We start from the raw sequence: 24848 nt of genomic DNA, 5'->3' as shown, positions 1-24848 counted from the left end.
GAGTGAACTATGGTGAAGAGAGATTTAACAGTTCAAAAAAAAAATGAAAATGTTGAGTATGCCAATGGCAAGACTAAATTTTATAACTTTTTCACCCACCATGAAATTCTGTTTCCTAAACTGGGCCCTTTAGAAGTTAGATTTGCATGCCATCCTTCTTAGTTTTGTTGATATTCCTGTATATGCCCCTTATTAAGAATTCTAATATATAAAGTGAATATTTTCATGCATTTTGAATTACCTGTTTCATGCAATTAGCTATTTCCCAGTTACTTCTTTGTATAATTTTATGAAAAGCTTTTACTTTTGCTACGAATGCTATCTCTTTCATATGTCCAAATTCACAGCTTATATCTCACTTGCCACTAAAGCCAGACTTATGTCACCAGTAACCTTGAGTCACAGTAACAACAGTTTTAGAGGCGTTCACTAGGATAAAGCTCATGTGACATAGGTTGTGGCCCTTTTTTAATTTCATTTTATTTTTTACCTATTAATTTATGTTTGACTGTGCTGGCTCTTTGCTGCTGCATACAGGCTTTCTCTAGTTGTGGCGAGCGGGGTCTGCTCTCGAGTTGCAGTGTGCATGCTTCTCATTGCGGTGGCTTCTCTTGCAGAGCATGGGCTCTAGAGCACAGGCTCAGGAGGCAAGGCATGTAGGCCTCGTTGCCCCGCAGCATGTGGGATCTTCCTAGACCAGGGATCGAACCCATGTCCTCTGCATTGGCAGGTTGATTCTTAACCACTGGACTACCGGGGAAGTCCCACAGGCAGTTGTTTTTCAACCAAGGTGGCCTGCTTACTACATAAATGCTGTTACAAAGTCAGCAGAAAAAATTTTAAGTGTAATATCTTTGTGTGCTAGGTTTCCATATCTGCTTATGGAAATGCAAGGTGAGACTAAATCACAAGTTTCTTTGACAAATGTGTAGGTAAACTTTAGCATTCTTAAAAGGACTTCATTTAGGGGGAATAATGGTCTTTTTAACTTTCTTCCTAGAGATGTTTGTTAACAGGTCATTCTAGGAGCCAATCCTTAGCTATTTTGAGGTGCTTATTCTCTGTAATGTAAAGCCACCAGTTTGCCTTTTTTAAAACAGTCACTGTTTTAGGGAATTGCATTGGGTGGTTTTATTTATAGCTGAAATAACGTGATGAACCAATTAGTTCAGTATTACTATTATTTTAAGTATTGGTAAAACATAAGTCAATTTGTTAAATGTTTGAATGTATCTATTAAGTCTAAGAACTGTAATAGTGATTATTGTCAAATGAAGTGCTCCCTCCAGTGCCTCCCAAACATGGCCCTGGACCCACAGCTGTCATGGCTGCTGGAAGCTGCTGGCTGATATGAGAGGCAAGCTAGTGTGGCATCCCTGAAACTCTGGGCCTTATCCTGGTAAGCCCTCTGGGTTCTTTATTTTTGTTTTCTTGCTCCAAATGCCTGCCTCTTTATGCTTCTATTGGTGAAAGAGAACATGCTAATGCTATCTCCTTAAATGCAACTGACCTATCACATAGAATTTTAAATTCTTTCCCATTCTAAAATCATTGAAGAAGCTGGAATGGAAACATAAATCTGTATGTACTTGTGTAGTTATAAATGCTGAACTTTAAAAAAATTTAGTCTCCATTTCAGAAGGATGTGCACAGAGGGGTAAAGGGCAGGTGGGATGAACTGAGATGGTAGCACTGACTCTCTACCCTGCCATGTGTAAAATGGACAGCTAGGGGGAGGCTGCTGTACGGCACAGGGAGCTCAGCTCCGTGCTCTGCGATGACCTAGCGGAACAGGGTGGTGGGACAGAAGGCACAAGAATGAGGGGCTGCATGTGTGCATGGAGCCGACTCACTTCATTGTACAGCAGAAACTGACAAACACTGTAAAGCAATTTTGCTCCTATAAAAATAAATAGCGGCACAGTGGTAAAGAATCCACTTGCCAATGCAGAGGACACAGGAGATGCGGGTTCAATCCTTGGGTTAGGAAGATCACATGGAGTATAAAATGGCAACCCTTTCCAGTATTCTTGCATGGGAAATTCCATGGAAAGAGGAGCCTGGTGGGCTACAGTCCATGGGGTTACAAAGAGTTGAGTATGACCGAGTGTGCACACACACATGCATGCCTGTGAACACACACACACACACACACACACTCTTAAATAAATAAATAAACTGGGGAAATTTTGGAAAAAAAAAAAAAAAGGAGAAGGGCATTCACAGATCAATGGGAAAGATAGGGACTCCTGACTGTCTTCAGGTTGCAGATTAATTCTGTTGATCTTTGCCATTACTAAGAGTTTCCCAGTTGGCTCAGTGGTAAAGAATCTGCCTGCAGCACGAGAGAACCAGGTTCAATCCCACAGTCACAAAGATCCCCTGGAGGATGCAATGGCAATCCACTCCAGTGTTTGTGCCTGGGAAATCCCATGGACAGAAGAGCCTGAGGGGCTACTCTGTTGGGCCGCAAAGAGTCAGAGGAGACTGGGCATGCACAGACATCATTGGTAAAATAATAAGCACAGAGGGTAGAGGGAGTATCTATAAAGAGCCTACAGTGTTTTGTATTAAACTCTTTAGTAAATTTGACTAGATTTTATCTCCATTTATTGAGAAGGACAAACTACAACCTATCAGAAAAGTCTTCTGGCAACTTACTCTCAAGTTCTGGAGTGAAGACAGTATTTGTGTTGGCTGAGATTAAGGTCATCTGGCTCAAGCATTCAACTTTGTTGTGGCAGTGAAAAGTATGCCCTGTGCCATTTTTTTAAAGAAAGGAAGAAAATCCCTCTGATAACAGAGGAAAATCCTAATTGAAAAGCCACCATGTACCTATGAAAAATAGAAAATATAGCTTATGGAATTAGTTCCAATCTTGAAGTTGAGACCCTTAATTTAGCTTTGACTTTGTCATAGGGAAATGTAAAAACGTTTATGGAGTACCTGCCTGTCTTGTACCAGGCACTGTAGAATACTCTAGAAATAAAAACTAAGTTGCAGCTTTCATGCTCTTTATTACCAGAATGTAGTTCCCTCATTCATAAACTGAAAGAAACTGATCATCTCTATACCCTTCCACCTCTGATGTCCTATGGAAGAAAAATCAATAAATATATTCATTTATTCTTTCTGTGAATGTTTATTATGAATTAGGAGTTGTGCTGTAGGTACTGGTGATAAGGTAAACAAGACAGAGGATGGTTTACATCTGAGAAAAAGAAGAAGAACCTGAAAAATGTTAACAAATAAAGTGCAATTCCAGAGAGTAATAACCGAGTGAAGTAACAGAAGCACATAGAATGATATGATAGTGTTTGGGGGAGTTATGTGTATTAGTAGAACAGAGCTCAGAAGGCAAAGTGATACTGTTGAAAGTGTACATATACAATTAGTTTCATAATATGACCTAAATACTGTTCATACAATAAATGGATCAAGATGTATTGGGAGACAGCTTTAAATATTGGACTCAGAAATATTACGTAGCAGAACAGTTTTCTATCAGATGAAGTGTACCATGAAATTAACCTGTTAACCTCACTGTCCCACATTGCAGAAACATCCAAGGTGAAAAACTTACCAAGTGCCTAGGACAGACCATAAATCTTAAATAAATAAGTATTATCAAAATATAGCTGACCACAGGGAAACCATGTGTAGTGATATAAAGCATAGATTATGGAGACAGAATACATACTTTCACACTTCAGCTATAGAAACTTCACATTTACTGTAGAAACTTAGGCAAATTACTTTCTTCCCCTGTATTTCAGTGTCCTCCTGTGAAGTGGCGTTAAAAAGTAGCCCTGGGACTTCCCTGCTGGTCCAGTGGTTAAGACTCTGCACACCCAATGCAGAGGCCACGGGTTCAATCCCTGGTCAGGGAACTAGATCCTACATGCCATGCAGCATATCTAAAATACAAAAAAGTAGACTCTAGTCTATAAAGTTGCCTGGGGGTGAATAGGGTAATCTGCTATTTTCGGGAGTTGTTTATTATTAATATCCTATTTTAATATATTTAATTTTAAGCTGGTCCTAATATAATAAAATCATTACCCTTAAGTAGGTGCTGAATACTAGAGAATGAATGAACATTATAAAAGTCAGTTCTCTTTTTCCCTCCTTCCACAATGACCTTCTCTATTACTGAAAAGTATCATTTTTTGAAAGGCAATATTCAAAGCAAACGAGTGGAGAAAGCATATGCTGGAGTACGCTGGAGAAAACTATGAAAACCCACTAAAGGAAAAATAACCCAAATGCCCTTCATCACCTTACTGGAAAATGGAATGCCTGCTTGATGGCGGATGCCAGTGGTGTGATGGACAGCTGGGTTGAGGAGAGTGGGCTGAGCAACGAGGATGAAGTATGTCACTCCTGGAACAAACGGATGCTTTTATGTGACATGTCTGGTAAAGGAATTGTCTTGAGGGCAGTTACTTTTGAATACCCTGAAACAGAGCCTTGATTGGCCAGATTTCTTGTCTCTTCCTCTTACTGTGTCTTAATATTGTTTTAAAATCTTTCTCTGACTATTGCAAAGAGGAGCAAGATAAGAGAAAGGGATAATATAAGAGGCAGAGAACCCCGATGGGCCACCGTCCATTTTTGTTTCTGGTGGTTTTCTATCTCTTATCTTCCCTTAGAAACTTAGGAATTTTAAAAAAAATGTTATTGGAGTATAGGTGATTTACAATATTATGTAACTTTCTGTTGTACAGCAAAGTGAATCAGTTATGTACATACATCCATTCTTTTCCAGATTCTTTTCCCTTATAGATTATCATAGAATAATTGAATCTAGTTCCCTGTGCTGTACAGTTGGATCTTGTTGTTTATCTCTTTTGTATGCAGAGGTGTGTATATGTCAGCCCCAAACTCCCAATTCATCCCCCTTTTGCCTACTGGTAACATAGAGTCGGACATGACTGAGCGACTGAACTGAACTGAACCATGAATTTGTTTTCTACATCCGTGACTATTTCTATTTTGTAGAGAAGTTCATTTGAAAAGCAAAAGGAGCATAAATATGAACATAAATAAATATGAACATATTATTTTGATTCCCTCAAAAGGCTCAGTGTATGATGATATCTTCTGACAGAAAAGAATGTATTTCCTGCTTCCGTCGGGATTACAAATTATGTAAATTTTTCAGCACTGAACACAGACCGTGGTACTGCTAAACACAGGCTTTTTTATTTTCCCCAACATTTTTGTGATATTTCCTTAACAGACCCCATGGAACCAACTTAAAACAAGTGTAAGAAAAACCTTTGATCCTTGGGGAAGACAATTTGATGCGAGACGTGTTTTCTTGGTGATGCCTCCATATACCCAACCCTTCACCAGCTTTGACAGTTTTCTGTGATCTCTGGCCAATAATCTCTGCTTAATCTACAAAGTGCACACTTTTCCCGAGCTGCAAATGTGCTCCCAGGTGTTAAGAAGGTCACCAAAGCAGTTTATTGCTGAGTTACATGACAATATATACCTGTCCCCCACCCAAGTCATTGGGAAAAGAATTGTTTCCAAATAGTGACTGAATTACAGATTTCAGTGATAAACAGAAAGCCCTTAAAAATATAATACTGTGTGTGTGTTGAATGCCTGCGTATGTCTGTGCTTAGCTGCATGAAGATTTGGTTGTAAAGAGGAAAGGATAACTTAGGCTGCTTCCCTGATCTGGAAACTAAATGGAATACCTTGGTGTGTGCAGAGTAATCCAGGCTGAGCAGCCCTGCCATCAGCTAGCTGTTTGGTCTTAGACGAGTCACTGGAAACTCTGTGTTTCAGGGTCATTGGAAAAATGAGAAGCCTACTACTTAGCTTACTTCCATCTTGAAAATTTGTCTGTAGTTCCAAGAAGAAAGAACGTGGGGGTAAAAATCACAGAAGACTCCATAAAAGTCAGGAACTTCTGCTTGAACGTAAAAGGCTTTAGATTTTGACAAAACATGATCAGGCTCTCTTAAGCCTAGACATCAATATAGGTCCCCCCCACTTTCTGAAAATTCTCTGTATGCCATTTCACTTTTATAAAAGGGCTATGTCAATACTTATTTTGGCTAGCCAAAAGAAATCCAAAAAGGATGTTTTTGCTTTTCTGAAAAAAAGCAAAAAGCAAAAATGCCCTTCAGTGTTTGTTTGCAGGGAGTCTTTACCAAGGCAGCAACCCCACACCCTCCCCCAGCAGTGAGAATGGCCCCACTAAGCTCCTACCTTGGTCCTGCCTTCAGCATCTCAGCAACAAATTGCCAGAGCTTCAACATCATTCATTATCAGAGAAATGCAAATCAAGACCACAATGAGGTACCATTTCACACCAGTCAGAATGGCTGCGATCCAAAAGTCTGCAAGCAATAAATGCTGGAGAGGGTGTGGAGAAAAGGGAACCCTCTTACACTGTTGGTGGGAATGCAAACTAGTACAGCCACTATGGAGAACAGTGTGGAGATTCCTTAAAAAATTGCAAATAGAACTGCCATATGACCCTGCAATCCCACTGCTGGGCATACACACCGAGGAAACCAGAATTGAAAGAGACATGTGTACCCTAGTGTTCATTGCAGCACTGTTTATAATAGCCAGGACATGGAAACAACCTAGATGTCCATCAGCAGATGAATGGATAAGAAAGCTGTGGTACATATACACAATGGAGTATTACTCAGCCATTAAAAAGAATACATTTGAATCAGTTCTAATGAGGTGGATAAAACTAGAGCCGATTATACAGAGTGAAGTAAGCCAGAAAGAAAAACACCAATACAGTATACTGACACATATATATGGAATTTAGAAAGATGGTGATGATAACCCTGTATGCGAGACAGCAAAAGAGACACAGATGTATAGAATGGACTTTTGGACTCTGAGGGAGAGGGAGAGGGTGGGATGATTTGGGAGAATGGCACTGAAACATGTATACTATCATGTAAGAAACGAATTGCCAGTCTATGTTCAATACAGGATACAGGATGCTTGGGGCTGGTGCACGGAGATGATCCAGAGAGATCATATGGGGTGGGAGGTGGGAGATGGGAGGGGGGTTCAGGATTGAGAACTCATGTACACCCGTGGTGGATTCATGTCAATGTATGGCAAAACAATACAGTAAAGTAAAATAAAGTAAAAATTAAAAAAAAAATTGCCATAGCTTTGAACTATATCTCCGAGCATCTGTGAGTTATCTCAATTTATAATATGCATCATCGCAAGGTCTTCCTAAGGTAATCATTTCTTCGTTTTATGCCATTTGGGTTTATGAAAGGTTTCATGGAAATGCTCTGGCTTGAGATAACAGAGGAAACATGTATTAGTCCATGGGACATACACTTTGAAGTGTGAGTCTTGCAGATGACCTACATCTAAACCGTTAGACAATAAGTATTTACCTAAAGTAGTAGTCAAGCAGATTTACAGTTATATACCAATGGTGTTTTGACCATTCTTGTCTGGCAATCCCTGAGCCGTAAGATGTGAGTATACAAACGTTGCAATAGTAATATCATTATGAGGAGGGAAAAATACAAAGCACCTGTACTATCAGTAGACCTGGATGTCAATGCCAGTTTTTAATAAACGTCATCAAGAGGGACACAGTGACTAGAGCAAGGGTATGATGTTGAGATGAGGGGCACAAACCCCAGAGCATCTGGCTTCACCAGCTTCACCACTGAACCAGAGGGGATGCTCCTTATCTATCTCTGAATATCTTTATGTATAAACTGGGAACACTAATAGGATTTCATGTTAATACATTCAAAGTGACCAGAACAGTCCCTAACACACAGGAAAGAGTTGGCTGCCCCATTGCTATTCTAGAGAATAAAAAAGCCTGGGTTGCCACCCCTGGTTCTGCCACTTCTTTTATTTGAATCTCTGCCTTTTTATCTGAAAAAAAATATGGTAATAAGAATATTTACCTCTCTCATTATGAAAGATTGAATGGGATGCTACTTCCTCCAGAAAGCATTCCTGAGCAGCCATCATTGTCTCTCCTATTGCACCCATGTATGTCCGCCTCCAGATCACTCTTGTCCTTGAGCCATATTTACCTGTTTACTTATTCATATCCCTGTATGGACTGTACGTTTACTTTGGCCAGGAATTGTTTCTTTCTCACCATTGGTTTAGGTACTCGACACTTATTTGTTGAAGGAATTTGGAATGGAGGGAAGGAAAGAAGGAAAAGAGGGAGAGAGAGGAAGGGCAGATGACAGGTAGATAATCTGGCCATGCCAATTCTTAAGAGTCCTGGAGGAGTCAGTTAGTCTGAGTCTGTTTTTTCATCTGGGAAATGGGATGCTGGTTCTGGCATTGTCTAGCATCCATTGCATGCCTTGCCAGGCCCACACTGTGGCAGAGATGCACGGGTAGCTACATTCCTGAGGAGTTAGTGTGCAGAGCTCTCCATATACTCCCAGAGAGAAACCCAGCTTCTGTAAAAACCTGACTCATTCTTATTACCTGAGCCTCCAACCTCTGATAGCAGACACGTTCCATCCCTGGATAAAACAGAACAGAACCTGGGAGTAGCCCTGGCTTCAGAGGGATGTTCAAGGAATAACACATATTTTGTGAGGGAACTCCCAGCATAGCTCAATTGTAGTTGCTTCATTAATGCTCACCAGCCAAATGAAATGCACAGGCTGCCTCAGCTGTTCCATGAGTCCATATTTTTTATCAAAACAACAATTTTTTAAAATGGGCTGAGGTCCACAGTTGATGTCAATGCAACTGGAACATTTCTCCCTGGAGAAAGGGAGGGATTGAGGCTTTCCTTGCACAGGGCTGAGGCTGGTGTCTCCTTGGCTTTCAGATGTGACCTCAGTGGGGATGAATTAGGGAGGGGCCTGTGGTCTCTCTAGGGAGCTGATACTTTCACATCCCAGCCATCAGACGGTACAAAGAACTTAAACAAATGCACTAGCATCTTCCCCTAAATCCTTTGGATTTAAGAATTTAAAGGATCTGATTCAGGTATTTCATCTGCTTTAATAAAGATCATTATTTCATATACCACAAGAAAACACATTATCTTTTCAGCTGACAACACAATCTTATAGATCATTTTCATACAACTCTTTAGACTTATTTAAGCAAAGAGTTTAAAAAATTATTCTTGTGCACTCATAAAAAAGAAAATACAATTAAACTACTTAAGTTATTCTAAACAGTTGTTCACAATTTGAATCTAATTCTAATTAATTTTATGGCTAAGAATTGTCATATCCCATGTCTTTCCCCACAAAACATGCTCTCGTATGCCATCAGGAGCATTGATGGCATAGCATTGCTTAGAAGGACGCTCCATTGATGTCTGAGGTTTTCCTCTAAGTCACCATTCCTGGGCCTTTTGAAGTTCGCACATGGGCAAAGATGGTTGCGTCCCAATTATATATGGCTGACAGCTACTTTAAGAAGGATCCTAATTTTAGAGTCATTAAAATATGAAATAAAAATTTGCATTTTAGAACTGATGAAATAAGTAATTCACACCTTAATGATGAGAACTGTCTTTTTCTAAAGACTTGACAGAATTCAGAGTGCAAAGTATGTATATTTTATAGCCCAGCAGAGCGGAGTTCATATTCCTCTGTCTACTGGCTATTTTAATGAGGGCAAATTCTTTAACTCCTCCAAGTCTGTCTCCTCATCTGTAAAATTTGTCTGAAAGAATTATTGGGAATAATAAATATAAACAGACCTCCTTGCCCTAAGTAGTTAATATAAAAATATATTATTTCTGTGAAAAAAGAGCTCAGTTTGAACTGGTAGTTTCACCTCTCTTGAGACTTTTATATTTGATATTTACAGATGGAGATTATTAAAATTGGTTAAGTTGTTATATTTTAATAATGAACTGATTACTTTTAGAAGATGAAGTTTCTATTCAGATAGCCTGGTTTGTAAACTATTTTACCTAACAGAGAGCCCATCTATCGTTGTGTTGTCTGTCAATTTTCAAAATTCCTCCTATCAAGAATTTGAATTTTGTCTGAGGTCACATGTTGAATCAGCAATAGATCAAATACTTGATTATATTCTTTCTCCTCCACCCATTTTCAGTCCAACTTTTAAACAGAAACATGGCTTAAAATCCAGTTGACCTGCTAAGGCTATTTCTATTTGACACTAATGTGTATTTCCTAGTACAATGCTAATAAAACTTGTACCTCCAGAAATAGGCTTGAAAGTTCAAATCAAAGAATGAGCATTCTCATTCCTGGTGACAATTCTGTATTAAATTCATAGTAGTTTGCACGATATCATGCTTCTTCTTTTATGAAACAGAAAAGGATAGGAAGGCAGAAACTAAAAGCCGTATATGGCTTCTCCCTGAAGGTAACTAAAGCTTGGGAGCAGCTGGCTAACCTTGGTGCTTTATTTTTCTTCCTGATTTCTAATGCTTCTTCATCTTGCCAACTCTTGAAGAATCTAGAAAAAGCATCTCATTTTTTATGGAGCAAGATACAGATTCTAGTTTCCTTCACAAGATGTACAGCAGGGCTTCCACTGAGCACCATCTTCACTTTCTCTTCTGTCTCCCAGGATAGACAAGCTGGTGAATGTCCTTATGTTAACTAACAGCTACAGTTCAAGTGGGGAGAATTTTGAAGAAACAGATTATCGATTCACATGCATTGTATTGTGCTATCAGTTTGTATCATCCCTAGAATGGCAATGAGCAATCAGGAAGCAAAGGTTGGATATGAATTCACTATCAGCTTCATCTAATACCTAGTACAGGACTGCCATGTGGCAGGCATTCAGTAATTCTTATTGCATAGCAGGAGAATTAGTAAGAGCAGGATGGGAAAGGGAAGAGAGAGGAAATTAGCTATTGAGAGAATATTCTTGAGTTCTTTCTGAATATCACCAATAGGGCAAAGCCGCTGAGTTAGTCCTGTGCACATCACTGGAATGTGTGATTGGAAATGACTCTTGAGCTCCCCTCCAGGCCCACTGAATCTGAATCCTCAAGAGCAAGGAGTGGAAAACTATAATTTATAATTATAAAAATAGTGTAATAAAAATATACTCTATAATTATCACTCTTGGTGATTCTTATGCTCGAGTAATTTTTTTTTTAATTCCAGAAGACAATATTTTTTTTTTAATTTGCTTAAGTTGATAAAATATGTTTGGATTCACTTCTGACCAATATGGAAACATGGTGCTTGGGAGCAAAATGAGAGGAAGTTTCATTGTTTTAAATTTGGTTCTGAAACCATCATTTTGTTCTTCTTCATGCGCTGTCTATTCCCTCTCATTGGGCAACAGAAAAACATTCAATTTTATTCTTCTTTGAGGACCTATTATTCTCCAGTGCTCAGGAACTTGAGTGTTTTTTAAAGGAGTTAAGCTGATATTGACTCAGAGAAGTGATCCAGAAAATTAAAATCTTATCTGTATATGAATTACATTATACCTATTCTTATAAAGAGAATAAATAATAAGAAATTATTTTAAAATAATATATGATCACATAAAAATAAGAACATTGAAAAACAATGAGAACATTCCTTAAGGCTCTACTTCATAACAGCTTTTCATTGCAGTGATTAAGACCAGCATAAGTTACCTTGCCAAACTCTATTTGTGTACATTTCTGATTTCAAACACATATAACTTTGGTACCACCATTTCATCTCTATTAGGGTCTGTATCAGATAAAGTATTATAAATACTATTGTAAACAGCATTATAAACACTGAGTGATCTGATTGCTCGATTACAGAGGAAATAAGAGGCTCAAATTCCCATATAACATTTGTATAAATAGAAGTAGAAGTTTTAATTTATTACTTTCTCTCAGTAAGGCATGGTGATCCTCCATAGGTTAAATAGCAGAATTCCATTAGAACAAAAGTTGATCAGAGCCAAAATAATCACACATATCCTGTATCACACATGGCTTATCAATTCATTTATAATGAGATTTTTGGCAGTGAATAGCCCTGTCTGAGCCTGTTTCTTCTAGTCCCTGTAAATTACTATTTGTCTGTCTGAAAGCCTATTTTGTTCTGTTTGCTAAGCACCTTTCACTTGCTAATGATCTTTGCAAATTAAACAGTAGAGAAGAGGCAAGGTTAACTTTTCAAAGCTTCTTTATACTGGGTGAATGAAAAGCAAGAAGTGACCATCCTCTGATGTGCTGTCCCCATCAACAACATTCCCATTAATATCCCCCTCCCCTGACACACACCAGAAGAACTTGTCAGCTCCAGAGAAAAGCAACAGATGCAGATACAGGCGTGTGCACAGCACCCAGAAGAGCAAATGAGTAGGAAGGGAAGTCTGTTCACAATACCTCCTAGCGAAAGATTAGCCCTTAGATAAAACAAAGGTCTGTCTAGTCAAGGCTATGATTTTTCCTGTAGTCATGTATGGATGTGAAGAAACCTGAGCGCCGAAGAATTGATGCTTTTGAACTGTGGTGTTGGCAAAAACTCTTGAGAGTTCCTTGGACTGCAAGGAGATCTAACCAGTCCATTCTAAAGGAGATCAGCCCTGGGTGTTCTTTGGAAGGAATGAGGCTAAAGCTGAAACTCCAGTACTTTGGCCACCTCATGTGAAGAGTTGACTCATTGGAAAAGACTCTGATGCTGGGAGGGATTGGGGGCAGGAGGAGAAGGGGACGACAGAGGATGAGATGGCTGGATGGCATCACTGACTCGATGGACATAAATCTGAGTGAACTCCAGGAGTTGGTGATGGACAGGGAGGCCTGGCGTGCTGTGATTCATGGGATCACAAAGAGTCGGACACGACTGAGTGACTGAAATGACTGAACTGAAGGTGCTTTCCTGCTCCTGTACCGCTGGGTGTCCTGTTTCTATGGAGCTGCTTCAGTTCAGACCCTGGACATGTGCCCTGATAAGGTTTTCCCCAGCATCATTCCAGGAGAGTGAAATTCCACATCAGCCAAGTTTGGCATGAATGGAGGCACTGAGCTCCAAGAAGTTAGCAAGTCTCCCAAGACTGTTGATCATCAATTAATAGTATGAGAATTCACTCAATATAAGAAATCAAAATTTTGATTTTTCATGAAGTTACCTTTGTTCTGCACTATTTCTTGTTTTCTTGCTAATAAACTTCCTTAACAATCTTGGTGGGAAAAGAGACTAAGAAAAATAGAAAAAGGTCTTAACGTTTGCAACTGAATATGCTTATAGTTATTTAAAACTTGTTGGTTGATGATGATAAGTTTTCTTTTCTAACTGACATAATACAAGTCTTTGAATTCTCTTTCATTTCAAGACTGAGAGCTGCTAGGCACTTGGGCATATGAGTACCTTGAGGTTTGAGAATTCTTCCTTTGTGGAGTGTGGCTAGGATTTTTGATGATAATTATTAAAAGGATTCTGTCATGCCTTTGAAAATGCTCAGTGTTGTAAATAGTATGTTCCATTCCAAAAGCCAGGGGACATGACTAAGTGGGTCTTTGCTCATTTTAAAGACACTGGATGATAATTTCTCTAAAATGAGATTAATGGATGTGTAAAACTTAATAAGAACTTCCCCTGTGCCTCAGTGGTAAAGAACCCTCCTGCCAATGCAGGAGACACAGGTTCAATCCCTGGGTCAGAAAAGTTCCCTGGAGGAGGAAATGGCAACACACTCCAGTATTCCTGCTTGGGAAGCCTCATGGACAGAGGAACCAGGTAGGCTACAGTCCATGGGGTCAGAGTTGAATATGACTTCACAACTAAACAGCAACAACAAAACTTAATAAGCAAGGAATGTATCTTTATGTGCATTCTTCCCAACACTGAATTTAGGAGGTTTTCTTTGGACAGTATGGGAGCAAACCTGTGGATTTTCCTCTTCTGCTGATTTCTCAACACCTTATGTAGTTTCTGAGGCTTTCCTGGTGGCTCAGATGGTAATCTGCCTGCAATGTAAGAGACCCGCTTTGATCCCTGGGTTGAGAAGATCCCCTGGAGTGGGAAATGGCAACCCACTCCAGTATTTTTGCCTGGAGAATCCCACGGACAGAGGAGCCTGGCAGGCTACAGTCTGTGCGGTCACAAAGAGTTGGACACAACCGAGTGACTGACACTTTCACTTTATGTAGTTTCTAAAGACAGTATATATTTTCTTATGAATAACTGGCACAACTGTTTTACTTTTTATTCCAGTGAGATTTACTGTGTGCTAAAAACAATTTTATAAGCCTCTCCGTGCAAATCCTATACTGTATCTCTAGAAATCATAATTGACATTGCAGGGAAATAATTGAGGACATTGCAGGTTTTCACTATACTCATTTTCCTAAAGCATGATCTCTGCTTCTGCTTTGTCTTTGCAATTCATAATATCCACTTATCTATAGCTCTTGCTCAGTCCACTTTGGCTGCTATAACAGAAACCACAGAGTCGGTAGCTGATAAAAAATATAAATTAATTTCTCACAGTTCTGGAGGCTAGCAGTTCCAAGATCAGGGCACCACCACGTTCTCATTCTAATGGGAGCTCTAGCCTGGTTCACAGCCTGTGTAACAGAGGCTAGAGAGCCCCCAGGGATCTCTTTCATAAGGGCGGTAATCCTATTCAGGAGGTTGCCACCCTCATGACCAAAGCACTTCCCAAAACGCACCCAGCCCACACACACTGCCCCCCCAGTAATGTTATATAGGGCATTAGCATTTCAACACATGAATTTGAGAGGAGGATGGTCACAGACTTTGGAAAAATACCTACATTTGTCTCCATGTATCAAATCACCAAAAAATGAAATTTCTCTGTGGCTGTCTAAAAATGTGAACATTTAAGAATGAAGAATTAAAAATCAGTTTTCTCCTTGAAACTTGTGGTCAGACTTATACCTTACACCTTAACCTACAGAAAACCTTCTCAAGGGTGTTACGTGTACCATGGGAATAATGCAGCAGGACAATAGGTGGAAACTAAATCGAGTAGGCAGAGGGTGTTATATCTTCATACCCCCTCTAGGTAATAATGGTAGAGTTTGGATGGTAGGATTGTGGCATACCAAATTATTTTTGCATAATATAATATTGCTATTTCCTTTCCAGTGTCTTGTATTTTGAAATACAGAAACAAAATTAGTGCTAATACAAATTTACTACCGTGTTGGGCATCTGGATAGCATTTTTCTGTTTTTGCTCAGTCTTATAAACCACCAAAGGAGATATAAATATATATATATATATATATATATTTGGTTTCCAAGTTGTTTTTTTCTTGAGCAGTTGCTGGATTGGTCAATGGCAAAAACTTGATTCTGACTTGAAAATTACATTGAATCATAGACCTCCTACTCAGAATGCAAGACAAGGAAGAATTCTTTCTCTTTTTGAGTTCCCTGGAGAAGAGGGAGAAAGATGAACCCACAGATGAATATGCCAGGTCCCCACTATGTTGCTGTAATCAGATGAAAAATCCAACTTGTACTTTTGGCTGATTTCCTGGCTGGTTGGAGGTTGAACACAGTAGTTTCTGATTCTCAATCCACATTTGATCTGCTGAATATTAATACCTCTCAGTAGCCTAAGACTGCATTTCAATCATCCCACTCATTACTCTCATTTCACTTTCCTACAACAGCATTGGCAAAATGGAGACAACTATCTCATAAGGAAATTTCATAGCAATGTTTTAGTATCTTGTTGTTGCTGTTCAGTTGCTGCTATGTCTGTTTTAGTACCTACAGTATTAATTATTGCTTCTGACAAAGGAAGATGTTTATATCACCAGAATAATTAAAATTAAATGGTCTCATGCTGCTGCTGCTAAGTTGCTTCAGTCGTGTCCGACTCTGTGTGACCCCATAGACGGCACCCCACCAGGCTCCCCTGTCCCTGGGATTCTCCAGGCAAGAACACCGGAGTGGGTCTCATAGATATTTATTAATCTCTGCTTCCTTGGTGGCTCAGATGGTAAAGAATCTGCCTGCAATGCAAGAGACCTGAGTTTAATCCCTGGGTCAGGAAGATCCCCTGGAGAAGGGAATGGCAACCCACTCTCGTATTCTTGCCTGGAGAATCCCATGGACAGAGGAGCCTGGTGGGCTACAGTCCATGCGATTGCACAGAGTCAGACACGACTGGCCAAGACGCTACTATTGCCACTAACAGTGTTTAGTACTATCTTAGCCATTGTCGGGGTACAAAAGAAGGAAAGAGATATGTTCTTTCTTTGATGCTGCCCTTTTTGAGGTGATTTATTACTAGTTTTCATTTGAGTCTATAGCATTTTGACCTATTAATGAATTCCTTTAATATGCAGAAGCATATTATGTGTAATTGCCTATGTTAACGCAGAGGCTAATTTCATCAACCAAATTTCCCTTCTCCTCCTTCTATTTAACAACCTAGCAGGCTCTGCAGGTACTCTTGCTAGACCTATCTTCTTTGTCTGCACACCTCTGTTCTTACTGTTTTTGTTTAGTCTCTAAGTCGGGTCTGACTCTTTTCTACCCCATGGACTGCAGCACACCAGGCTTTCCTGTCCTTCACTATCTCCCAGAGTTTGCTCAATCTCATGTCCATTGAGTCAATGATGCCATCTAACCTTCTCATCCTTTGTTACCCACTTCTCCTCCTGCCCTCAATCTTTCCTAGTATCAGGGTCTTTCCTCATGAGTCAGCTCTTTGCATCAAGTGGCCAAAGTATTGGAGCTTCAGCATCAGTCCTTCCAGTGAATATTCAGGGTTGATTTCCTTTAGGGTTGACTGGTTTGATCTCCTTTCTGTCTGAGGGACTCTCGAGAGTCTTCAACACCACAGTTTGAAAACATCAATTATTTGGTGCTTGGCCTTCTTTATGGTCCAACTCTCACATCCATACATGACTACTAGAAAAACCATAGCCTTGACTATATGGACCTTTGTCAGCAAAGTAATGTCTCTGCTTTTTAAGATGGTATCTAGGTTTGCCGTAGCTTTTCCTCTGAGGAGCAAGTGTCTTTTAATGGCAATCAGCATCCACCGTGATTTTGGATTCCAAGAAAATAAAGTCTGTCACTGTTTCTACCTTTTCCCCATCTATTTGCCATGAAGTGATGAGATCAGATATCATCATCTTAGTTTTTGAATGTTGAGTTTCAAGCCAGCTTTTTCACTCTCTTCTTTCACCCTCATCAAGAGGCTCTTTAGTTCCTATTCACTTTCTGCCATTAGAGTAGTGTCATCTGCATATCTGAGATTGTTAATATTTCTCCCGGCAATCTTGATTCCAGCTTATGATCCATTCAGCCAGGCCTTTCGCATGATGTACTCTGTATATAGGTTAAACAGAGGACAATATACAGCCTTGACATACTCTCTTCCCAATTTTGAACCAGTCTCTTGTTCCATGTCTGGTTCTGACTGTTGCTTCTTGACCTGAATACGGGTTTTTCAGGAGACAAGAAAGATGATCTGGTATTCTCATCTCTTTAAGACTTCCTCTGAGATCAGTGACCAACAGGTAAGTGAAGACTCGCCTCTACTTTGGGATGATCTTCAGATGTGGGTTCTATACATGTCACAGAGCTGCTCACTTTCCCATAGTGGTCACAGTGGTCACTAACTTGGTGATGTCCTTTTTTGGGTGGGCTGCCCTGGGTCTTCATTGCATACACAGCCCTCTCTACTTGGGCTTAGTTGCTGCGTGGCATGTGGGATTTTAATTCCCTCACCTGTGATCAAACCTGTCTCCCCTACATTGGAAAATGGATTCTTAACCTCTGGGCCACCAGGGAAGTCCCTTGATCATGTACTTTTTACTGACTTCTTTTCCTTGCCTGATTTATATCCTCTACCTCCACTAGGCATTTCCTGGTATCACCTCCCAATTCATATACTTGTACTCACATTTTTGTCTCAGAATCTGTAACTGAGGGAATCCTAACCAAAATAATAGCCTTTTCTGATACAATCTGTCCAGATGAGAGTCATTCCAAGACTTCATCATTCCTTCCCCGTGTTCTATATTCAGGACATCACTAACATTTTCACAGCAAGCTCACCTTGCCGTGGGACACCCATTCTGGTAGTCTTCTACATATGCCTGGATCACTGCAGCAATATTCTAACCAGAATTTCTACTTCCAGATTTTACATCTTTCAGATAATCTTGTAAACCACTGCCAGACAAGTTTTACTAATTATCTATTGGTCGCTTGGTCCCAGCATCTGAAAATCTTAGAGGTTCCTATAGTCACTGCTGTAGTAGTGACTACAATATCTATGTGCCACTGATGCCCAATAGTCATATTTCTACATGGAACCTTTGTCTCAAATGCCAGTCTTTTATGTACCCTGCCTACTTCACCTCTGCACTTGAATGCCTATTAGACATTTCAAATTTGAAGTGTCAGAGCTGAGTCCCTGGTCTCCCACGACAAACCTGCTCATCTGCAGTCTTTCCCATTTCAGTGATGGCAGCTCAATTTTTCTCATTTTTTAGATCCAAAACTTAGGGGATACCCTTGATTTATCATTGCCCCCTTCCTCACAATTCACTTCTAGTCTTCTCTTTCTTCTCAGCGCAGAAGACAAAGTTCCTTTAAAACTCTTGGGTCAGATCATGTCCCCCAGTTGCAAAAAGCCAATCAAAGAATTCCCCTCTCACTCAGGGTACAAGCCAGCCTCCTTACAGGGATATCAGGGCTGATGTGAGGACTTGACCCTCATATTTACTACTTTTCCCATTTCTCACATCACCGCTGTCACATGAGGTAGTCAGTAATCTCATTCACTCAACAGCTATTTCTAAGCATTTGGTCTGTGTCTGCCATATTCTAGGTGTTGGGAGTGAATATTGAACAAGAAATGTATGGTTCCTATCCTCTTAAAGGTTAGATTCTATTAGCTTTTACAGTGTAGTAACTTTACAGTATAATCCTAATTAATTATATATCTCAGCTGGTTCAGGCTTGGCAAAAAAAAAAAGCAAAATCATTCCCAAAGCTAGAAAGAACAACTCTTGGAAAAAATTCATAACCTTTTGGCTTACTCTTCATTGCCTAAACACTGTCACTCTAGCAGTAAAGGATGCTGGAAATGCAAGTGTTTAGAAAAGTATGGTGCTGCCATGAAGAAAATCTGTTTTTGTTTTGTTTTGTTTTGTTTTCAGTTAAGTAGAAAGGAAGAGAAAAATAAAAAGAAATGGAGAATGTATACCGTGTAGATAACTAGTAATTTCTAACACAGCCGGTGTAAAATTTCCTGTGGTTTATAACAGGTCTAGGTCCTGCCTATTTCTGAACATTTTAATCAGAAATGCGTTACTACACTCACTTGTTTTTATATTAGAATAAGGGCTATTTATTACCATCGGCTCAGGAAATGACCCAATCTGGCCTTGTAAGACAGAATTAATTTGCAGTGACTCCAACGAAAAGTTGGCTGCCTTTTAACTTAATAACTTGAAAACTGTCAGTATCCTTTGAAGTTAATGATAGTTGTAAAGTGCAAATAAAAATTTTCCTAAAGGAAATCAAACTCACTAAGATTCGTAAATGAATGCTCTGTCGCTAGAACCACTGATATGTGTGTGAAGGGGGAGTGGGGTGTGAGGGATAGGACTGAGTTTAGAATTTTATTGTTTTTGGTCTGGTTTTGTTTTGGCTCTTGAATTATAGAATGCCTAACAAGTTTTCACCTTGGAAATAAAATGTAAAGCATTTAATGGGTTTCTGCTGGTTGTCAAGTGGAATACTAGGAGCAGAGCTGTTTTGTGTGAGAATTTGTGCTGGGAATACTTAAAATATGATTGTCACCTCTGCATGTTGGCACAGCCAGACCTCACCAGGTAAATAAACACAGTCTCCCACTTCAGTCTTTCTGCCCTGGCAGGTGATTTTATGAATTAGTATATGGACTTCCATTTTAATTAGCTTTTATTTTCGTTAACGAGTAAAGTTACTGACTGAACTAAGCGTGAAAGATTCATCCACGCAGAAATAGCAAGCAACTCTCATCCAAGTTATGTAAAGTAAAAAGCAAGTCATTTCAAGGAAACATCAGCAACATATTTTGCATGTGTGATATATAACTAATTTCAGTCCCAACTTAAAGCAGCAAGAAGGTTCCAACAAGGATGGGGAAGCTTTCTCCCCTTGGCATATCCCTGTCTTTCATTTACAAATCAAAGTTTGTTTCAGCAGGAAGTAGCGCTGAAACTTTTTTTTTCTCTCTCATTGCTCATTTGTGGGTTTATTCCTATTTAATTTGTTGATCCAAAGAGAGGCCAGATTGACGTCCCTGGGGACTGCAGGTTCCTGATGGTGTCTGGCAACCGAAGGCAGCATGCAGGAGCTCTGTGTTCACTAAATTTGTGCTGACTTTAGGTTTCTGGAGGAAGAACTGTAAAAACCCTCCTGAAACCTGGGTTGGCACCTTCTGCCCACAACCATCCCCAAAAGACCCAGCAGTGAAGTTAATTTCATTAAGGTGGTTGGAAGAAATTAAAGGATTCTTTTCCATTAATGTCTTTCTCAAACACAACCTCTCAGGCCCTCAATTTTTTCGATAACTCAATGATTCTAAATTTGCCTGGTTATTAGAGATATGTGTGGTTAAAACATTTTCTTTAGGATTCTTCCCTTGGAAATTCTGTTCTTTAAGGCTGGGTGGTATTCTTATAACAAGTACTGCTAATTGTTCTTATCACCAAGGCAAGCTGAAGAAGGCTTCTCTTGTATGAATGGGTATGATGGGTCGTAGACTGAAAACACTAAGTTTAAGATTATCTCTAAAAGTCTGCTTCCTCATTATGCAGTATTTATTACTGGAATACAATTTATAAGGCGTTTAGTATCCTCAACAACATGGGCAATGGAGTAGACCATTTCTCTCTTCAAAAAGTGGAAGTAATAGCTTTAAGAGCAATAAAGCTTTTCTAGCAGTGCCAAACTCTGCAAGTATTTAAAGACTTGTAGAAACCACTGGTGTTTGAAACATTCATAACATTCACAGGAGCTGTGGGTTTCAAAAGGATAATTTCCTTAGTGTCAGAAGGATACTTGCCTTATTAGGACCTGTGGGAAAGGTGTGTATTGGTAGGTAAGCAGGTTGGGATTGTGTTCTTGCAAAGTAGAGGAGATAGAGTAGCCACCCTCCACTCCTGCCAGACAAAGAGATACCAGAGCCTAAACACAGTTTTAATATGACTATAAACACTATGCTGAGAAGTTTCACAGTAGTCAATTTCCTGCATGTTGTAAGTACTTGGAAAACTTGCCGGGACAGAATCTTGAGGCATGCAGTTCTCCTGCAGTAAAACCATGTATTAAAATCCAATCCAAGTTAACAATAGATTATGAGCCTATCTTAGAGTAGGTGATGGATATCTATTTAAAATCACTAAGCCACCATGCCTGTAACTCATAATTTTTGATACTCTGATATTATCCTGAGAATATCATGTAATCTCTCTGGATCATGTAGCTTATAAGATTTTCATACACAGCTGCAAAATTACTTGATAGTTTATCTGTAATCATCCTCTGCTACACAACACATCCCAGAGATTGTTGATGTGTGTCTCCCAGTCACTACTGGACTATGATTCCCAGCTTGTTTCTCATCCTGGAGCTACTAAAATATAGCATCTGTTCTTAGGTGTTCAGTCAGCTTTCAAGTGAATGATTTGTGAAGCATTTGAAATCTGCAAAAATATGCAAGGAACAGACAGGTCAACACATCCCATAGTTCCTGCTACTCTAAAATTTCTTGGCATTTCTTGACTGGCAGTAGAAAAGAAAAGTTGAAAAATGTGGCATTTTTAAAGACATGTTTAAATTAGGTCATTTTTAAGTTGAATAAGTCTAGACTATTTGGTTGTTTATGTCTCTTCTTATAAATTAACCCTGTTTGTTGCTTCAAACTTGGAAATTTTCTTAATCTACCTCAATATAAAATAAGACCATATTCTTTTAATTTCAGAAATTGGAAAACACATTCAGATTTCTGTAACCACTAAAATATTAATCAGAAAAACCTCTGCCCCATGAGTTAAAATTTTATTGTCTTATTTTGAAGTCTTACAGATTTCCTTTCAATTTATTTACTCCAGTTGATTTGTAAAGTAAAGATGTAAAAGTGCCATTGTAAGGAACAGTCCAATTTGGAAAAAGTGAGATTTAGGGTTTGTTTAGAGGGTCTACCTTAGCTGAATTCCGAAGTGGTTTCACTTAATCTCTGCCTGAAAGGCTATAGAATTCATTATTATTTATCTGCTTTAGCAAAAATTTGAAAGTGAACTTCATGTCTAAAAAAAAGGAAATGGTCATACACAGAAAAAATAACTTGGAGGCATTCATTAAGTTCAAACTCCTAGATTCTATTGGGCGACCAAATAAAAATACCCCAAGGGAAGGTTCTGGAAATTGTAGATTTTACAAATACCCCTTGTGATTCTTACATTTCTGCGAACTATGGAAGCATCATGCTATTGCATTTGTAAGGTAGAATATTATTTGGCCATTAGATTCTGCTCCCAAAGAATCTGTAAGAAGATGAATGATGAAATAGTCACGATAAAATACAGAATGATGAAAAACCCTACAAGTACATTCAGAAGGCAGACCAGAATAAATAAAAAGGATCATTGTAGGGAGTTCCCTGGTTGCCTAGCGATTAGGATTCATCACTTTGAGTGCTGTGGCCCGGGGTTCAATACCTGGTCAGGGAACTAACAACTCACAAGCCTTGCATCCAAAAGTAAAAAGTGTCATGTTAAAGCTGGCCTCAGGTATCCCCTTTTCATTTAGGAAATACCCAGATGTGAATGTGCTTTTAAAAAATAAGGACCAGCAGAAGACGGAGCACAACCAAAAAGGCTGCAGGAAAGGGGCCGGGAGTTTTAGTTCCCTGCGTATGTCCTTGGGTCAGAACAGGTATGTCCAAAAGGAAAAGGAAGGGATGCTGAACAGTGTAAAGAGTGAAGAGACTGATGAGTTAATGAGTCACTGAGTTACTACAGATTCTGAGGATATCCAGGACACAGCCCCAGGGAGGCCCATGACTAAAATTTAGTCTTTACCACACAGCGCTGTCCTGGACCTTCCTGGAATTCCCCCCTCTCATGCCCTGACCTTCAGGAAGCATGCACCAGGGGATTTAAGAGAAAAGGCACCACTACAGTCCACAGACATCCGGAAGCAAGGCGGGGAGAAAGAGCACTGATGAATCCATGGGACCCAGGCACATGTGCAGATGTGTTAGTCACCTCAGTGATTCCCCGAGTGCAAGAGGGACACCAGAAACCTAGAAGCCCTGGGTAGTCCTATGAAGTTCAACATTTTGCTTACACAAACACACACAGGAAAGTGCTGAGCAACAGGCCAGGAAAGGTAGAAGTGTTATCTCTGCATGTTGAGATTAAAAACGCTTCCTGTCTTGTTTTGTTCTTGTCCTCCACTAGACATATATGATCTTTATAACAAAGGAAAAAGCGGTGAAACTTTGATAAAGAAAGTTGATTTTTAGATTTTTTTTAACAAAAAAGTTCTAAATGTGGGAAAATAATAATAATAATTAAAAACAACCCACTAAATCTAATATGCAATTTTAAATCCCGCAGTACTCAGAGCTATCATTAGCTCATATGTTAGTAAGACCCACATTGGTCTATCATGAATCAAACCCAACTCCTGGGCTCTCAAATACTGACACGCCGCACACAGTAATTTGCACTGACCCGCTGCATTATGAAGCATAACTGCGACTAAGCACAGCACAGCACTGATCACGCATGGATTCCACAGGTTCCAAGTGGCGAAGGCATTTTTAAGGATTCTATATTCATCTGTACAACTCTTTTTGCTATCAATCATAGAGTGACTTATGGTTTCTTTTCCTTCTTTGAAAGAACGTTTTTCCCTCTATTTAGAGAACAACACTTATGAAACAGTATTATATTTAGTCCATAACATGTCGTTTCTGCTGTTGGGTAGACTGAGTTTGAAGGCCACCTGTACCCCTACATGTGTAACTTTGCGTGAGTCTTTCCTTCTCTCCACAGCCGTATTTACCTGTGAATGCTAATAAAGACCCTCTTATTTGTAGGCTTTTGTGATGATCACATGTAAAGGGCTGGCCATACTCTGTAGCCTATGTGCAAAATAAATTAAGTTGAATTGGTGTTTGCTCATAATAAAAACTTTAGGAGGAAAAACATTAAGAAGGAAGTAAATATGATCTGAATTCTTGCCTCCAAGGCAAGAAGTACTATCATTTTGCGGACTTTTTATCTCCTTCTTTGTTTAAACAAAACATATAAAAATGGATCATCTTATACATACTGTATTATAAATTAACTTAATATAAACTAAATCATTTTCTCTGTTTTTAAATATGCTTCCAAAGCATATTATTTTCTGTTGCAACATGCTTTTAAATTTTTAAGAAAATATCTTTATTTAAATAAAGATACTTTATTTAAATATCATATTGGTGAGCCTCATGGCTATTTCCAAATTGTTGATATTTTAAGAAATTGCAGTGACTCCTCTCAAAACTAAATATTTGTGCATATCCATGATTCTTACCCTAGAATCAATATCTAGAATTCAAATTACTGAACAAAATACTGTATTTTTAATATGTGTTTAACATATATTTGTAATTATTGTTAGCATGCCTTGTAGAAAGTCTATGACAATGATTACTTCTAATAAAATAGAAAGTAGTCTTTAAACAGTCAGTTCAGCCTCTCATTTTGCCCCGCAAAAAGTTCATAGCTTTTGACTTTTTTGTTTATGCTTTGTTGAGATTCCAAAAAAATGACCAATTTTTTCTCTTGTATATACATAGATGTTTAAACCTTTAAACAAGTTTTACTTCCTAAATTGTCACACACACCGAGGAGACACTGGTTGA

General features: G+C 39.1%; 1 protein-coding gene across 10 annotated transcripts in view; it reads left to right on the top strand.

Moving 5' to 3' along the window:
* The window catches only part of RBMS3 (RNA binding motif single stranded interacting protein 3), an 820638-nt gene that overhangs the window by 381768 nt on the left and 414022 nt on the right, over nucleotides 1-24848 (top strand). The window lies entirely within an intron of this gene.

Source organism: Oryx dammah, unplaced genomic scaffold, assembly GCF_014754425.2.
Source record: "Oryx dammah isolate SB20612 unplaced genomic scaffold, SCBI_Odam_1.1 HiC_scaffold_9, whole genome shotgun sequence".
Taxonomy (NCBI): Eukaryota; Metazoa; Chordata; class Mammalia; order Artiodactyla; family Bovidae; genus Oryx; species Oryx dammah.
The sequence above is the reverse complement of the archived record's forward strand: the minus strand, read 5'-3'. Positions and strand labels throughout refer to the sequence as shown.